General features: G+C 40.0%; 1 long non-coding RNA gene across 1 annotated transcript in view; it reads right to left on the reverse strand.

Annotated features, from left to right (window-relative positions):
* Positions 1-6581, reverse strand: part of LOC142140353 (uncharacterized) — a 64918-nt gene extending 58337 nt beyond the window's left edge. The window contains exons 1-2 of the long non-coding RNA XR_012688429.1: positions 6358-6581; positions 3471-3569 (exon numbers count right to left, since the gene is read on the reverse strand). This is a non-coding gene — a long non-coding RNA (uncharacterized LOC142140353). The remainder of the gene's footprint in view (positions 1-3470; positions 3570-6357) is intronic.
* Positions 6582-19117: the final 12536 nt, after the last annotated feature.

Raw genomic sequence — 19117 nt, forward strand, 5'->3', positions numbered from 1 at the left:
GTAGCATTACGTCCGTAAGTACGGCGACCCCATGGTTAGAAAAGAGATACACCCAGCGATGCCAGTCCAGTAATATTCGGACTTGAGCAGGCATCCTTGAGAATGATTATCATTCTTGGGAGGGTAAGGTTTTAGGCCAAACAAAGTGCTGGGCGTGCTCACACGTGCCTCAGTGATTATATCAAGTAGGATTAGTTCTCTTTCCACTAAATATTCTTGAGGTACCCGAACTATAGGTGGGAGGTCACTAGGGAAAAAAGTAGGACACCTAGGTCCCTTAGTCTGAAGTCTCACAATGCTTTGCAAACCGATCACTGTTCAATCTGAGTATTGGGGTACTGGGAAGAACGAACAGACAATAGCCCGCCCACAAGTGTTGATGAAAAGAACTGATGACATTATTAGGAGTGTGTATATTAACGCAAGCTGAAGGAGATTGCATATGACATTATTGATAGACATAGGATGATGCTATTGATGAACATGAAGTGTTTACATGTATTCTGAGCTTAAAGACATGCGTTGGACAGAAGAACCTGTTAAACTTGAAGAACTGTAGTAGAGAATTCTGTATAGCTGATACATGTTCTATTGTACCTTGTACCTTTCCAAATAATGTATTAAGTGTTTTATTGCACCCTTGAAGGGCATGCAAAAGGTTATCTCCAAGCTCCCGAAGTGTACGGTTTATAGTAAAAGAAGAAATCGTTTAGAGGATTAAGACTCTCTCTTATGATAACTTGTTTAGATCTACAAACAGCGTGGTCATACACCAAGGGGGATTTGTATTACTTAACAATGAAACGTGGTACTGAGATCCTGCATATAACATCTTTAAGGTGATAGTTTATTATACTATCAAAGGGTGAAGGTGGACTGTTGAAGTCGTATAATTGGATGAACGAAAGTATATTGGTTTAATATTGGTTTGCCGTGCTTATTGCGAAGCGTACGCCATGTAACACGTGGCGTGATGCGACCGCACGGTAAAATACGCACGCACACAACCGCATTACAACATTTAGTTAATTATACAATTCATATTCATATTGGTTCCGTTACACTGTAATTTATGAGCAGATAGCATTTGATTTATTATTAGTTTATATATATATATATATATATATATATATATATATATATATATATATATACATAGACATTGATTATATGTACACTTCAGTGTTATTAAAGGTTTAGGTTATAGGAAAGGTGTCATGCCTAATATCATATTGAAGCCCTAATCATCAGCAGCTGTCCGGTGCAGTCGGCGAAGAGAGCACATTTTATACTTTAGTTATTTATATTAGAGAATAAACCTTTTGTATGATGCTGGCTATGAAAGGAGCAGACCCCCTGGAGAGACGACTCCTTTGGATTCCTTAGATTGAATCAGCCTATGAACTGTTTGTCCTGGAGATACCCTTTGTCTGGACCTATGGAAGCAAGCTACGTCGTTTGCATTGTTCTCTGTAACACTGAATGAATATATACGATCACAGCTGCAGCTGCTAGTCCAGTCTACTCTGACCACAGTTATCTAAAAGATATACTGTTCCTTTGGGACCCATGGAGGCGCAGCGATTGCAGCGGTATGTATGTATTTATCTTTTGGCATTGGCTGTGCTGTACTGTACTTTATCATAATATAATAATGTATTGAATTGTTGACTATTTACATCTGCTAAAAATAAACCACCATGTGCTTTGGATACACATACAATTGATTGGGCAATGCTTATTTGAAAACAATAGAATTACTTTAATATAGGTAACAGCGTAGAGAAGTTTTTGGCTGTCTGCTTAACACACAAGTACTTTCAAGCTCCACTGAGGAATCAGATTTCATTTTTTTTCTGGTTTAGCTGACAATGCAAGGAAAGACCTTGCTAGGGTTTTTGTCTTGTTTTTCATTTAAAAACAAAAATCAGAGTCCTGAATTATATTGTACTGAGCACTTGAGCTAGAGAAAACTGCAAGCAACATTGAAATTGAGTGAAGCCACAAACAATGCAATTAGTGAGTTTTTAGTGGCAATAGAAATTGTGGAATTTTCCCAGATTAAACTCATTTCATCAGTAGCCTTTCTGGATACTGTAAAAGTGAAGGGTTATCTATTCTATCCACTGCTGGTGGAGCCAGGGTGGGCATTTGTGCAGGGTCCCCCATGTCATGCAGATCCCTCCCATCAATGAATTTTCAAATGCGTTAAGTGGCCAACAAATCCCACATCCCACATATATTTATGTTTACAGTAATTCTGGGTACTGTACTGCCATGTATGCGGGGAGGAGGGAGCAGCGTGTGGAAGGCAGCAGAATAGACTAACTGTGTGCTTGAGACCTACCCCATGTCACCAGGCGATGCCCAGCACACAGCTAAGAGAGCAGGGGATTCTGCAGAGCAGAGGAAAGAGGGATAGTTATGTCATTATATCTTCTCATCCTGTTAATGAGTAAGTAATGTTGATTTTTGATGCAGAGTGACATTCCACCACCAAGCATGGGACGTCAAGTCTAAGTTTTTAGCTACATAAAAATGTTTTTAATAACCAATATTGACTGAGTTTACCTTTAGGGGTGGGAGAGAATTATATTAATTTGGAGAATATGCAGTTGAATTGGTTTGTGGTTTTTTGGATGTGTCCATTTGAAGGGCTCAAACACACAGAATGTTTATTTTTGATGTTTCCAGTGCTTCAGTGACCTGGAGGATGTGCTCATCATAAAGAGCTCTATGATAACAAGTGCTATCACCTTCTGGTGGAAACACTAACTAATCTGCAGGTAAAATGCCATTTTATAGTGCGCTATAGTCCATCTTCTTTATAAATTGTAGAGTATTGCTACTTTGTTTAGTAGTGGGTGAAACTTTTATGTGCAGTATTCACATAAGTCTTTCATCTTTGTCCTGAGCCCTATCTACTCAACAAAAACCCTACTGGCTGGTATTTGTACTGGTTAACAAAGGAAGCCAATGAGTCTTCAATGCAGCTAATAGGAATCATTCCTGGGACTGCCACATTTTTACAGGGTCTATATGTAGACTACCACCTATGGTCAACAGCAGTACCAGGAGTGAAGGCGAACCAAGGTCTTACTTTACAATGCTGCCAATACCCATAGTGAAACTGGCAGATTTTTTGCTTGAATCAGGCCCCCTAACTGTCCTTCATAACTCCCATCTGTCCAAGGTGAAGAGGGGTAAGAGTGTACACTTTGTGGTGTGGCCACTGCTAACTGGGGGTGTGACTTGGTGGATCGGGCTGTGGCTTATTTTGATTTTCCATTTTAAAATATTGCGCTGTATGTTATCTGTTGCAGAATATAAGCATAAACATTTTAAATTTACTGTAGCACAATTTGATCAGTGAATTTATTTCTACACACACCCCGACAAAGAGCATTGCTAAGAGGATTTGACCAACACGAGTAGCTCCAGCGTGCAATGTTCCCATGATAGGTCCTCACCTGTGACATCTTCGATTTCATCCTTCTCATCCTTCAAATTACTTCCTTCATCAGTCTCCTCCACTAGGTCAACAGTCAGTATGTTGTCATTGACCTCACCTATACAATAAAATTCAAATTTATGAGCACACATTTGAAAGCACTGTTATCACAGGAACGTGCTCTGCTTAAAATGTAATACACTGGAAACATAGGTCACAACATTTCACATAGTATTTATGTATGGACAATGCCAAATAAAGTATATATTCTATACAAACACATGGAATCTAACAAACACATTTTAAGATGGAAAATCTGATGTATCCTGCACTCTTAAATAATAGGGTAAGAATAATGGCCAAGCACTGTTCCTCCCAACTTGCTGATCCCTTCCTTCTCATCTTCTTTGTCTGAAATTCATTCTCCTCTGCTGGTTGCAGAAATACACCAACCTCCTGGATCTACTTTCCAATTGGTGGAGCAGTTCTCTGCCAGGCTCCTACTGTTCCTTTCCACTGATATAGTACAGGTAATATGGGAGACTTCTTTTCACTGAACTCCTAACTTAGTGATTGTACTACATGTGTACAATTGATTTAAAAATAAATACACCTGTCAGTGAGAGGTCCCACAATTGACTAGTGCATTTCCAAATGAGAGCTTCATCATGAAGATCAAATAATATTCAAAGCAAACCCCAGAAAGATTATTGAAATGCACCAAATTGAAAAAAAAATAATATATATATATATATATATATATATATATATATATATATATTTATATTACTGGAGCACTGCCAAATCCATCATAAAAAAATAAATAAAAATATAGCATAACAGTGGATTTATCTAGAGTAGGCCATCCTCAGAAACTGAGCATCGTTGCGAGACGGACACTTGTTGGAGAGGCCCTAAGAGGTCTATGGAAACTTTGACAGAGTTATAAGTTTATATGGATGAGATGGGGGAAACGGTCACATAAAGCCAAGGAACTTAAAAAAACCTGCTCTTCATGATAGGGTGGCAAAGAGAAAACTATTGTTGAAGAAACCTCACTTGAACGATCACCTAGAGCTTACCAGAACGGAAGACCCACACCAAATGTAAGAAGATTCTATGGTACGACCAAGACTGAACCTTTTGGCCTTAAGGCTATGTGCCATGCTTATGCAAACCATAGAGCATCATCCCAAGACCACTATCCTTACTGTGAACCATGGTGCTGGTAGTATCATACTATGGTTATGCCTCTCTGCTTCAAGAAGTGGAAAACTTGTCAATACAGGAGGCAAAATGGATTGAGCAAGATATGGAAATAGTGGTAAAAAAAAAAAAAAAACTTTGCTGTAGTCTGCAAGAGACCTTTAAATGGGGTCCAAAAATTAATATTTCTACTCGACAATGATCCAAAGCGTGCATGCGTGTGTATATATATATATATATATATATATATATATATATTTATATATATATATATTCTTACCAGGGCCTGGTAAGAATATATATATCTGTGTGAAGTTTGTATGTTTTCCACATGTTTGCATGGGTTTGTTCCGGGTACTTTGGTTTCTACCCACTCTCTAAAAAAACATAGTGGGAGGTTTATTAGAGTCTGACAAAATGGACCCTAAATATTCACTGTACAGCACGGTGTAATATGGTAGCGCTATATTATCAACTAAAAACATGCCTAGCGAGACTTTGGGAAGGCTCTCTCTACTGCAAACTTAAGCTGTTCTCCTCTCTTCCTATTTCTACCACCATGTTATCAGTGGCAGGTTTATCATCCGTGTTTGTCCTCTCTCTGTGAGCGAGACCCTTTCTCAATACATGAAAAGTTGGTCAGCTTATTAAAGACGTTCTCCAGTTAAAATATCAATTCTATATTGTGGTTTTAAGTCTTCTGCAATGTCACATCTTCTAACATCTCCTATCTCAGCTCTGGTTCTATCCTTCTTCAAACTAAAATGTAAGGTCTCATGAGCAGGAGACTCGTCAGCCTTTGATTTGACAAGCACTTGGACACCTTTCAGATCAACAACAATAATAACAGTAGGATTGTAATATTTATACCAAGCACGTACACTCTTCTTACACTCAGCATCACAGTAGATGCATTCGAAGTATAAAATAATAAAAAATATTACACAAATGGCATGAATATATGTAAAATACCCTATAATAATGTAGTCTTAAAGTTGTTGAGTACTAAGGTCATCACTGATGTCACATGATTCATTGTGAAAATGTTACATAATGGGATGTAAAACTGTCAGTGAAGGCAAAACATACCTGGATATAAGGATCACCTTGTACAAACACCTTGTTCTATTTCAAAATAAAAATAGTGTATTATAAGGAATAAAACCCTGTACTGCAAATGAAAAAGGATATTAGAAATCCCTTTGAAGTTCCCTAACTTCCATATGGCCCCGAACTCCCCTGCGGCTTCTAATATGCTTAGATTTTACAGCGGGCAGTACATTATTCCAGAGATATTATTACAATATACCTTATTTAAAATAGGTATGCTAATGTTAATGTAGGACATACAATTTTTACATTCACACAGCTGACCAACTTAGAATATATTTCTTGGCGTTACACAAAAAGGGAGACAAAGTGACTATTTCAAGTTCACTGAGCGGACTCTAGGGGGTAAATTTATCAAGATGCAGATTTGAAAAAGTGAAGCTGTTGCCTATAGCAACCAATCATATTCTAGTTATCATTTATTTAGTACATTCTACAAAATGACAGCTACAATCTGATTGGTTGCTATAGGCAAAATCTCCACTTTCAAACCTGCAGCTTGATAAATTTACACCTAGGTTTTGAACCAGGGTTACAATAAGTGTCTTAAGGTCATTGGTATGCAGTTCATTGCACCTTACACTACACACCTTGTAATTAGGATACTGTTTAACAAAAATGGCAGATATATTCAATTTTCTTGACGATTGAATGCTCTAAGGAGGAGATTCAATTGCCCGCTGGGACGCCAATACGGGGGTTCAGGGGGTACTGGTCGTGTGGGGCCTGGGCTTACCATGGAGGCTCACTGTACCTGATGGTGGCTGTCCCCCTCTGCGTCCCTGCTGCTGCATGCCTGCTTCTGTGAGCCTGGCAGCTGTTAAACAGGATCGCAGGGCACTAATAGCTCCGCCCCTGCGATCATGTGATCTGCTCGCTCTCCCTGTTAGTTACTGGTGTTGCCTGACATCACACTTATGTTCCAGTTGCTGCTTTAGGAAGAAGAAGAGAGGCTGCAGCAATCAACAGTCTAAGTAAGAACATTTATTTAAAAAATATATATATATTTTAAAAGAGATTACTTTCTGGGATTTTCAGAACTAGCTGTTGCTGTATTGTTTCCTTTTAAGAAAACATAAATAAGTGGTTTCTAAAATTGCAAAGATTCTAAATTTGGAACTCTAAATTTTGGGACAGCACCATCAGATAGGAAAAAGGGTATCTTTCTGTGTGCTTCCTCTCGGAAACATCTGAGAACATAGTCTTACTGGAACGTGGTACCAGTAAGTGGTATACTGGATTTAGCTGTCCTGATCTATATATCTGACTAGTCCTCCGGGTCCAGGGTATCTCCAAGGTCTGTTTCCCATTTCATTTTATAGGAAACTTTAACATCCGCATGAGACAAAAGCAAGGAATTGTATAAAGTTTGGGATCAGGTTCTACTAGGAGTGGTTGCCAAGACTGTTACACCAGATCTAGTGAGCAGTATGGTAGTGATAAGTTTTTGTTAGAATGGAAAATATTCTTATTTGCAAGTATTAGGGAAAATATGTATTAGGGAGGCCAGAAGATGCCTGCAGTTGTTTGATCAGGGAGTAGATACCAGACCTATTCAGGTAGCACCAGCCCAAAAATGTGATGAAAGAGATGCCAATTCAACAACTCTGCAGATGCTGTGATTTAAGCCCAGTGTTTTCTTGGACCATATGATTAGGGAGAGTACATGTTATAAATATACATGATGTGCAACAATTGGATCTTTCCTTTAAGAGCTAATGTGTGAACCAAAATCTGACAGTTGTGCTACATTTATACATAGCAAATGAGGCTGGTCTTGAAATCCGTCCAATTATGTCACATATTATTCTTTATATTGGGTTGTACAGATATATTCCCGGAGATCTTCATGGAGGATTGGTTGCTTCAATTATTTGGAAGAGATACTACTCAATTGATCATTGAACGGGCACACCGTATTTCTAATCTGAGACCGCCACCTGGTGCTCCCCCGTGCACCTTTATTGCAAAAATTCTTAATTTCAAGGACAGAGATACTATTCTTCATCTTGCCTGGACCAAGGGTCCATTGATGTGCCACGAACAAAGGATGGTTGTTTTTCCAGATTTCTCTATTTACATATAGAAGAATCGAGCTTAAATTTTACAGGTCAAAAGACGAAGACAGGATTTACAGTTACTCTATGCCATGTTCTTTCCAGCCCAGCTGAGGGTGGTCTTGGATGGCACCACTCACTTTTTGAAATCCCCACAGGCTGTTGTTGACTGGCTAGACCGCAATGTTCATTGCTGATTCCTATCTGGATGTTTTGCATTCTGCTATGTTATTACTGATGGACGGTAGTGGCATCGTATAATACTGCCTTAAGTTAAAATTTCTGTGATTCACTCTAATGGTGTTTTATATATGTCTGATATTATCTATGTCCATCTGTTGTTGTGTTTTATTTGCTGTTTGCAAAGCATTTTGAATCATTTTCTATTATTCACTTTGACCATTTTACTTGAAATACCATGATGTCAGGGCCTACCACCTCCTTCCTTCTCCCCCTTTTTCTATTTCTAGTCCCCTTTTTTTCAGGTTTCTTCTTTTTTGTTTGACTCTGCCCCCCTAGGAGAGTTTTTGTTGGAAGATATTTAGTTGGAATGTTTGGGATCCATGTATGCCATAGTTGGTTTCGGGTATACAGGGTGGGATTGGGAAACAGTTTGGATGTTTAATTTTTTATGTCTGTTTGTGGAATTAGGTAATGTGTCATGTACTGCATTTTTTATTTTTCTTTGCTGTTTCTTTTGCTGGAAATGGGTGTCAAGTTGTCTGTGTCAGCTTGGGTTAGCAGTGCTTGTAGCACGGCCTTTCATGTGTTCCCCCCATATATTATCTTCTACTATGGCGGAGCCACCTGGGAGCAGGCTCCTCCGTTTATTATCTTGGAATGTCAGGACCTCAATGACAAGGTTAGGAGATCGTTCCTTATAACTCAACTAAAAAAATATGATGCAGATGTAATTTGTCTTACTGAAACTCAATTGCTTGGTGGTAAATAGTGCGCACTTAAAAAGCAGTGGTTTGGGTGGTCAGATCAAGCAATCCATGCCTTTAGCTCTAGGGGAATGTCACTGTTCATTTGGAAACAAGTTCATTTTATTCTGAATACAGTCCAATCACACCCACTTGGCCAATTTGTATACATAAGGGGTATGTTTAACTCTGCCCTGCTGCCTCTCCTGGTGATATATTTTCCACCTCCTTACAATCGTGATTTGTTTTAAAAACGTAGTGACTTTATGTCCTTAAGCCCTGAAACTCCATTACTCTGCTTTGATGACCGTTACTATTAGATGGCAGGAGTGACGGTGGTCTGTCACTCGGGGGGAAAACAAAAAATATGTCCAATTATTGTGTAAGATGTGGTTGGAAGATGTCATCTAAGACATCTGAGGGATGACCAGTTCTCTTGTTTCACAGCCTCTTATCATGCCTTCTCCAGCATTAATAAGGGCCTCTTGTCCACAGGGCTGGTGCCGGCCGATGTTGATGTGATTTATTTACTTCGGGGGATTTCTGACCACTCCCCACTGGCCCTTGCTATCAATCTCCACAGCTCCAAGAGACAAACATTTTGGAAATGTAATCCCTTCTGGCTAACTCTGCTGGGTCATGGATCTGATCTGGTGTCCCAGTGGGACGAATATTTTGCTACTAATGTACATACAGTGGGTAACCCCATTCTTTAGGATGCTTTTAAAGCCTTCCTGAGGGGATCCCTTATCTCTAGTGTCAACTCCTCTACACGAGGATCCAGACTGAAAGGTGAGGAATTGGAACGGGAGGACCAACACTTGGAGGAAGTATATATAACCTCCCATTTTTAAAACTGATAAACTTCAATGGTTGTCTGCCCAGAGGGAGAGGTGGGATTACCTCTTGGATAATTAGAGGTGCTGGTCGAATTTCAAAATTATAGCAAAATACCCCCCTCTCTGTCTTAAGAGCTAATATCACAGAGACAGTATTTTTTAAAGTAAAAATAAATGAAAAGGCCATTACATGTATTGGGAACCGATCAGTGGAAAACACATTAGCAGGTGCATGCAGCCATCAATTTATAACAGTTCTCAGTGTTTTTGTGTTCCAGACTCCTGACAGAAGATCACAGCTTTTAGTAGGATTGTGAAACATTGTGTGTTGGCCCCACATTATCAAATAAACATATAGCACGAAGTACATAAGAAAGAAGGAAATGTGTGAAAAGAACTGGTATGACTTTAGTGAATATTTACTATTGCTTTGTTTGCATTGATTCATTTTTGTCTATTGCTGCTGGGTATTCCTCCATAAACCAGCATTATATGATAACATTGTCCTTTAGTAGCTACCTTACTTTAAATTGTATACTAATCAGGAAGTTATATAGGGTTCAGTTGCCACATTGTTTGTCTGCTCAGCAAGATCTGCTGTAACATCCTCTGTCTTTTAATTGATAATTGATTTTTAGTTTATTGATTATATGTTGATGTATGCATTTGGTATTTTTATGCTGTTTCATGTCACATATTTATACATCACTCTGAAGCTATAGGCTACCTAAACCCCTTCTCTTACATGATAACACCATTGCACATCTACAGGTGAGTGGGACAAAACTCACAATATTCTAAGCAATCAGGACCTCCTAATACTGTTCTCTAATACAAACATTTTCTGGCCATTCACTTGTGTAGCTATTTCTTACACAGTATATTGGGAGGTATCAGGAGGTCCTTGTCTGCCTCAGAGTATTTAAACTCCCACCAGGGTAGCCAGACACATTTGATGTACACATCTCTGCCCCCTATATGTGATTTCTGCTATCTGCATAGTAAAGTTTATTTTGGAAATCCACTCCGTTATAGTTGGACTAGTTTTAAATTTCCAGTATTTTAGGATCTCTGCTTCTGCAGTATTATAATATGTCAGATAGCTCTCTACTTATACTTAGGGGGTGGGGCAGAGGCGGAACTAGTGAGCTGTGGGCCCTGGTGCAGGGGGCCGGGGAAGAGGGAACAGCGGGCCCGACCCTCTGCATCTGCCATGAAGGGGCTCCATTATCTCTATGGGCCCCGGTGCACAGCACCTGCCTCACCAATAGTAGTTCCACCACTAGGAGGGGGAGAGGAACAATGTAACAAACACTTCCTAGATGGTCAGATAAAATAATGAGATGTGTTTCACAAGTATTAAAACTCTTTTCCTAGAGAGTAGAGAGTAAGCAGTGATGGCACAATGCCACCATATTTCTACAGTACCCCATACTGTATGGCCAATTATATATTGCTTTCCCATATCTTCTAATTAAAGATGCACTTTACTTGAGTGCGCCGGCATCTACTCCTGTTGTCAAGTTTCTGTCCCTATGATCTCTAACCATAGTGTTCAAAATGAATAATATGGACGTGATTTAGAGTTGGACATAAATATGTCTGTGCCTTATAAAATATTCTTTGATGCACTGCACATGAGCCAAAACTTATACCAATATTAGATTTACACTTTATTTACACTTACAGCGCCTTGCATCTGGAGAGGTGGATTAGAGCATTCATGTGCACATTCAGTACTGTAGAGGCATAAAAGGCAAGTCAAGCATACCCCCTTTAGAGATGCATCCTAGTAAAGTGGGTTGTCCCCCTGCTTTAGTGGGAACCAGCCTCAGGCTTTAGTACTGATGCTAGTCATTGATTGGATTCTTTCTTAAATTATTTACTTATTTCAAACATTTAAAGAAACTGTGCTTTGTATGCCCTTCCAAAATCGGTTGCCAATGGCAGCTGTCTTATATTGCTACATTATAGGTTCACACCTCCAGAACTGTTTCAAGGGGCAGATGGTCCGGACAGGAGTCTGGGGTTGAGAGTTGTAAGGAGTAGTACTACTTGCTCTGCCCCTTGTCCCTTCCTCTCCACTTTTCCCTACTTGTCTCACTTATCCAGCCTTGGCCTGTTTGTTTCCTGGGATGAAGACTGTATGGGACAGAGTGATGAAGATGATGCCAGCACAAGTGGGAGAATTACAATCACCTATCTCCCACAGCCCCACAGCTCAGGAATATGAACAGGCCAGGCATAGAGGTGGCACTTTGGCAAATAGAGGAGGTGGGAGAATAAGAAATGGGTAGACGTGGGAGTGCTCCCCACTATAACACTCCACAAAATAATGTTAACACTGAGGTAACATAAATAATTAATGGGTGGTCATGGAGGGCAGATGACAGGAGGTGGTAAGGAGGTAGGGGCACTAGATAGACACAAGACATGAGGAAATAATGAAGGAAGGACAGATAAATGGAGGTTGGGGGTGAACATAAGACAAGGGAGTAGCAGATTTTAATGACATGGGTTTAGTGTTGCCATTCGTAATATAAGGGGCAGGGGTGACAAGAGCATTATGATACTTTGGAAAAGGCAAGTTTTGTAGGACCAAGTAGCTGGGAGCCATATATGATTTATGTGTGTGTGTTCAATGTTATGTCTGTGGTGTTTGTATGTTTGGTCAGGGCAGGGTCACCATCAGGGGGTCTGATGGGTAGGAGCCACTGACAAGGGGCCAAGACTGCCAAGGGAGCCCATTTTGACTCTCTTGCCCACCCCTTTGAATTAAACTTTAAAAAAAAAAACCAGCTTTGCGACAGATCCCAGTCTCTGATAGGCTGTAAACACACCGCTCAGTGACCTCATTAGCATGCAGTGCGCTACCAGTCTATCAGTGAATGGTTGCTGCTGCATCACATCAAAGAGGGAGAGAGCTGTAGAGGAAGAGCGCAGGCAAAGAAACATCAAGATAAGTGAATTGAGGGGTATCTGCTCCTTTACATGAGGAGCAAAAAAGGGACATAGCCAGGTAGTATCTGGATCCACTCATGGTTCTGAAGTCTCTTGTTTGTGTAGAACGTCCTGACATCACTGACACTGGTATTGTATTACACTGCCTCGTTACTACCAGAACACACTGTTTTCTTGGCGTATTAAATACACAAACCATGGTATTATCAACAGCTGGCTCCTAACTGCTCATTTTCTATCTATATGCAGCCCAAATTTAATGGAGATCATTATTATGGACTGTGGTTATATTTACTGAAGAACTAAATACTTTTGCAAATTAATAGAATGTATATATACACCATTCAGCCATAACATTAAAATAACTTGCAAGTGATGTGAATAACGTTGATTTTCTTGTTACAATGACAACTATCTTTAACATTTCTGTTCATTGCTTGTGTTTTTTCTGTGGAATAAAAATACAAATAAAAAAACTACAATCAATGCTGCGGTAAAAGTCTAAAAACGATATTTATTTAACTATTTTAACTGGTAGTTTTATGAAATAATATTATATTAGGACTGATTGGTAATATCTTTTATATTATATTTATGTCTTTTATATTATCTTTTATATTGGTCAGTCATCATCTATTACTATGACATCATTAATAATTGTATAGCCTTTGGATTGTGTTGATTGAGGAAATTCCTTTGTTTTCCTGGTGCCAGCGGTGTAGTTGGGCATCTCAAGTATTTTCATGTCAGGACTCGTTTGATTGGTCTTATGAGAATGAGAAGTGAACTTAGAAGAAGGTGCATCTCTCTGGCAACACAATTGGTTTGTTTGCTTTCGATTGGTTTCCTCTTATTTCCATGAACTGCGGATATATAAACAGTAGAAAACCATCATTGATTTTGAATTAAGTTGATCAGTCTCAAAGTTGTAAATCATTTTTAAGGCATAAACAGGCAATCTGTGGTTCTCCATCTGTTGCAGAATTACATGTATCATAATGCTGGCACTTTTACAATTCTACAACAATTGGAAAACCGCGGGTTACCCAAGCCTGCTTTAAGGAATAAACTGTTAAAAGAATATAAGTGTCTTTTCCTCACCTCCAATGGTAACAATTTGTCTACTCTCTTTGGTTCATCATTAAGAGTATGGAAATCTTCATATGTATTTAGGAACATATCTCTGTCTAAGAATGCTGGTTTGATGTTTTCTTCAACCTAGGAACAGATTAATAATCACTGTGTAAATGTCAAGACTTGATTGGTTCGGGTAGATATGAATGTATCTAGGACATAGTCATCATAATCATCATCTATTTATTTATATAGCGCCACTAATTCTGCGGCGCTGTACAGAGAGCTCACTCACATCAGTCCCTGCCCCATTGGAACTTACAATCTAAATCCCCTAACATACACACAGAGACCGAGAGAGACTAAGAGCAATTTAATAGCAGCCAGTTAACCTACCTGCATGTTTTTTAGAGTGTGGCAGGATACCGGAGCACCTGGAGGAAACCCACGCAAACACAGGGAGAACATACAAACTCCACATAGATAAGGCCAAACTCATGACCCCAGTTCTGTGAGACAGAAGTGCTAACCACAAAGCCACTGTTCTGTCCAATAGTCAAGAGGGTGTCAGGCGCTGTCCCCAACTGTCCATACATGCCAGAGATGTCTCCTGTGCCGAGCCACGTTAGTCTACGGGACGTACTTCTGGCTTTCGCTGTGTGCGCATGCACAGTAGGTCCTTCTATCTGCTGTATGTCGGCGGTCAGGTGCATCTGACCGCCGAAATCATGTCCTTCCAATCAGGGGCCACATATTGGTATATAAGGACCACTTTTCACCATTCTGGTGCCAGATGATTGGTTTCAACAGCTCCAGCGTTCCTGACTCCAGTTTCCTTGTTCCTGTTGTTTGCTACTTTGGTCCTGACTCCTGGCTTGTTCCGGACTACCCTCTTGTCCTACAATTTGATACTATCTGCTATCTGGATCTTGACCTTTGGCTCGCCTCTGACCTACTCTTTGGATTTTCACTGTGTACTACGCTATTCTTTGGTATCTGAACCAGATTGCACGACCATTCCTGTTTTCTATCCGCTGCTCTGATAACTAACTTGGAGAACTGCGACCTGCGCACCTCACGCAGCCAAGACCAAACCTCCTTGTGGGGGCCCCTGGTGAAAACCGGGGGTGCTTTAGACGGGGGCACTGACAAGGGGCCAAGACTGCCAAGGGAGCCCACTGTGACCTGCCTTTGAATTAAACTTAAAAATATCCCAGCTTTGCGATATATCCCAGTGTCTGATAGGCTGAAAACATACCAGCCTATCAGAGACTGGGTAGTATAGATTAATAGTATAAATGAGCTTCTAGGATATTTCACTTTTAGTAGATGCCTGGAGAGTCCCTTTGCCCACTCAAAATTACATTATATTTACATATAGGCAGAGGTGGGGAACAGATGTCAGCCTGTACTTTCAATGAAAAGACTTTTGGTGAAACTGGGTATATTTTATGAAGAACAGAACATTTTTATAGCCACAAATAACAAGATTAATAAAAATGAAAATATACAAATGTGATACAAGTCATAGAGAATTTCATGTATCAGAATGCTGGCACTTATAGTTCTACAACAATCAGATAACCATGACTTTCTCAAGCCCACATTAGGGAATAAATTGTTATAAGTTAAAAACATTTAAGTGTCATTTCTTCACCTCCATCGGTAACACGTCCTCTTCTTCCTCCAGTTCATCAATGAGGGTCTGGAAATCCATATCTATGTCTGGGGACAGATCTGTGTCTAATAATGCCGGATGGATGATTTCTTCAACCTAGGAACAGATTCATAATCACCGTGTAAATGTCAGGATTTAACTGGTGCGAGTACACATAAATGTATCTTGGACATAGTAATTAAGGATTATTTACGAATGTGCAAAGCTGCGGCCCTGCAGACATAATACCGTTATGATGTCATACACCTATGATTGCGCCTGTTTATACAGGTTCTCCTAGTGATTGGTGCTACTAGATGGTGGTTACTGCAGGGGTGTATTACTGTGCTCCTTCTGATACCAGGAGCTGGGGGATTGGGAAGTTCCATTTTCAACAAGGACTGAGTATAATACAGCACTTCAATCTCCTCACATGTATGTAACACCCCCCTAGTGGTGTTTTAGTTAAACCTTTACCTCAGTGAATAGAGGAGGGGTCACCTAGAGGGTAAGATAGAAGTTTCTGAAAAGTTACATAAACTGGTTACCATGGTGATAACCCAGCCCAGCCTGTGAGACTAAGTGAGAGGAAGGAGGGGCTGTCATTAAGGGGGGATAGGAACTGAGAAGGGAGACACAAGAGGAGAGTTGTAGCTGGGGACCTGGGGTGGAAGCTCCCAGGCTCCCCCAGCATTCCCTGGAAGTCTGAGCATGGTGACTGAGCCAGGGCAAGGAATGTGTGCCCTGGATAAGGGGGAGAACTCCATGCCACTATAGAGAACCCAAGAGAGAGGGGGACACTTCGCATGGAAGAGGCCCTGGAGTGAGGGCTGCTACAAGAGGCCTGGTAGCTGTAGTGTCAGATCCTGAGGCTGAGAGTACACAGAGTGACGTGTCAGAGCACAGGAGACATCATCCCCGCAGAGGAGGGATGAGCTGCAGTTGAGAGGTACACAGAGTGTGTCAGAGCTGCATGGAGGAGAGGCTGCCTGCCTATTAGCATCCATGCATGTGCCCCTGCAGAAAGGGTATCTGCAGTGAGTATGGAGTGTAAGAGAGACCAATGATTTATGTTACATAACATCTGGATAACATTAAGAACTGTGCAGGAGGAGTAATGAGATATATTTGCAACCATATTCGTATTGCTCATTAAGAACTGTGCTGGAGAGAGTAAGGAGCTGTACATATATTTCTTTATTGCTGCAACCATTATGATTATCGTGCTGGAGGAAGAGTGTAAATAAAGAGTTGAGTTTGTTATAGAGATGGTCTGGCGCCCAAATTATTGTGACTTCTATTACACTGCACCAAAGTGACATTACCTGTGTCCCACTAACTACAAAGAAACACCTGCATGTGCAGGGACCCCCTGATCATTTACACCCATGCCCATCAGCTAGCCAGGGCTTGAGAAGGAGGTGCACTGTGTACCCTTTGCACCCCACACTACACACAGTGACAGGGGGTTACATGTAAAACCAGATATATATCACAGAATACTATATTTAAATGAATAGTAATAAAGAACCAATGTCCTCTTACTATTATCTCCTCTTACTAAGATGGAAATGAGTTTTCAAGGAGATAAACATTGTAAAAGTTGTTATTAAATACGGGAGTGATCCAGAAATTCAATGTTACGTCTGTGCTTATTGTATGTTTGGTCAGGGCAGGGTCACCATCAGGGGATCTGATGGACGGGGGACACTGACAAGGGGCCAAGACTACCAAGGGAGCCCACTGTGACCTGCCTGCCCACCCCTTTGAATTAAACTTTAAAAGAAATAAAAAAAATATCCCAGCTTTGCGACAGATCCCAGTCTCTGATAGGCTGAAAACATACCAGCCTATCAGAGACTGGGTAGTATAGATTAATAGTATAAATTTCACTTTTAGTAGATGGCTGAAGAGTCTCTTTGCACCCTCAAAATGACATTATATTTACATATAGGCAGAGGTGGGGAACATATGTCAGTCTGTACTTTCAATGAAAAGACTTTTGGTGAAACTGGGTACATTTTATGAAGAACAGAGCATTTTTTACCCACAAATAACAAGATTAATAAAAATGAAAATATACAAATGTGATACAAGTCATAGAGAATTTCATGTATCAGAATTCTGGCACTTATAGTTCTACAACAATCAGATAACCATGGCTTTCCCAAGCCCACATTAGGGAATAAATTGTTAAAAGTTAAAAACATTTAAGTGTCAGTTACTCACCTCCATTGGTGTTTCAGGTGAGTCCTCCGATGGACGTCCTTCTACTCTCTTTGGGAGCTTTACACCACGTGGCCAAATTAGTGTCTCCATATAGCCTGGGGCGATCTTCCGATGTTGTCTATAGAGATGTCTCTTCAGCAATTTCTTCTGTCTTTCATAGCATAGATGACGTCTTTTATGTTTTATTTTCCAGTTATCTGTTGGGAGAAGAAGAGGGTCTAGAAACAGATTAGTGAAGATCTGTCAATAAAACTCTATACAGTCACAGTACACAGGATGTAAAAGTCACTTCTACATAAACTCATTGTAGGGCCCAGGTCAAACACTTGATAGGAGAATTCTTCTTTCTACATACCTGCTCGCACACGTCTATTAGTGTGCACAGTGCTCATTTTGTTGATACTAGCCTGTACTGGACTCTCAGAGTTTGCATTGATCTTTATTTTCATCACTAATTGTGCTTTGTTTTTAGCTTGCACGTCATAGATGTCCCCTTGTACAGCAGTTTCAGTCCTTGCAGTTATCTCTTCATGTATGCCAGCTTCTGTCTCCATATCATCATCATATGGTTTTCTTGCTTCTGCCTGCCACTGGATAGATGCCTCCATCTGCTTTGCTTCCTCTTTCTCCAATTGTTTGAGCCTAAACCACACAAAATCAGTTTAGAAATGGGGTAATAAAGCGGATAGCCTATTGTTATGCTAGTTTAGGGAGAAAAACTTACTTCTTAGCCATCTTGTAGATCTTACGATCAGCTTCACTCGATTTTATCCATTCTCTTACAGTATAGCGCACACAATCCTTTAGCTTCATATCGGGACGAAGACTGTGAATAATAAAATTAGATTACAGTTTAGTTTAATATTATTTATACAAACATTGTTGTCCTTCCAAACATGTGTTACTAGAACAAAAACATCACCTGTAATGTGAATTGAGATATGATTAGAAAACAATTTATTTACTATCCCATCACTATTTTCATTTGGGGCTTTAAAATTAAATGTTTTTTGATTCACTGTCATTGGTTCTTCACTATTGTTAGCAGTTTGTAATTGCAGGGACATAGGGGCTGTAGATATTATATTTAAAATATCTAACTGACACATAGTGTGGGGCATGTGATTCTGGTAATCATATTCTAGCTGATGTGAATATCCATGTACAATAATTGAGATTTGGAATGACAGTACTCTGCGCATTTCACTTTTCCAATATTTAAATTCTATTGAAAAATGTAGATTTTTTAACTATAATACTGTAATACTGATAATGGTAATGGGACCATCCCCACCCTAATAGACATCATTGCTGGTCCTGGCTTCAAAGGACCATTCACTTTAAAATAAAGAAGTGGGCACCCTCTCAATATCTTGCAATAGCCCCTGTGCTAGACAGCTTGGGCTAATTTCCTCTAAAAAATGGGAGATCACAAACACTTATGCAATAAAAATCTCTAAAAAAAAACTTCTGCTTTTTACTTCTTTAAAAACTTTTTTGGTGTAATGGACAAGGGTCTTAGTCTCTCATGTCCATTCTGTTGGATCACTGAGATGTCAGAGTTGGCATTTTGGGTCGTAGCCTAGGGCGATCAGGAGGAGCGCCAT

Source organism: Mixophyes fleayi, chromosome 2, assembly GCF_038048845.1.
Source record: "Mixophyes fleayi isolate aMixFle1 chromosome 2, aMixFle1.hap1, whole genome shotgun sequence".
Lineage (NCBI taxonomy): Eukaryota > Metazoa > Chordata > Amphibia > Anura > Limnodynastidae > Mixophyes > Mixophyes fleayi.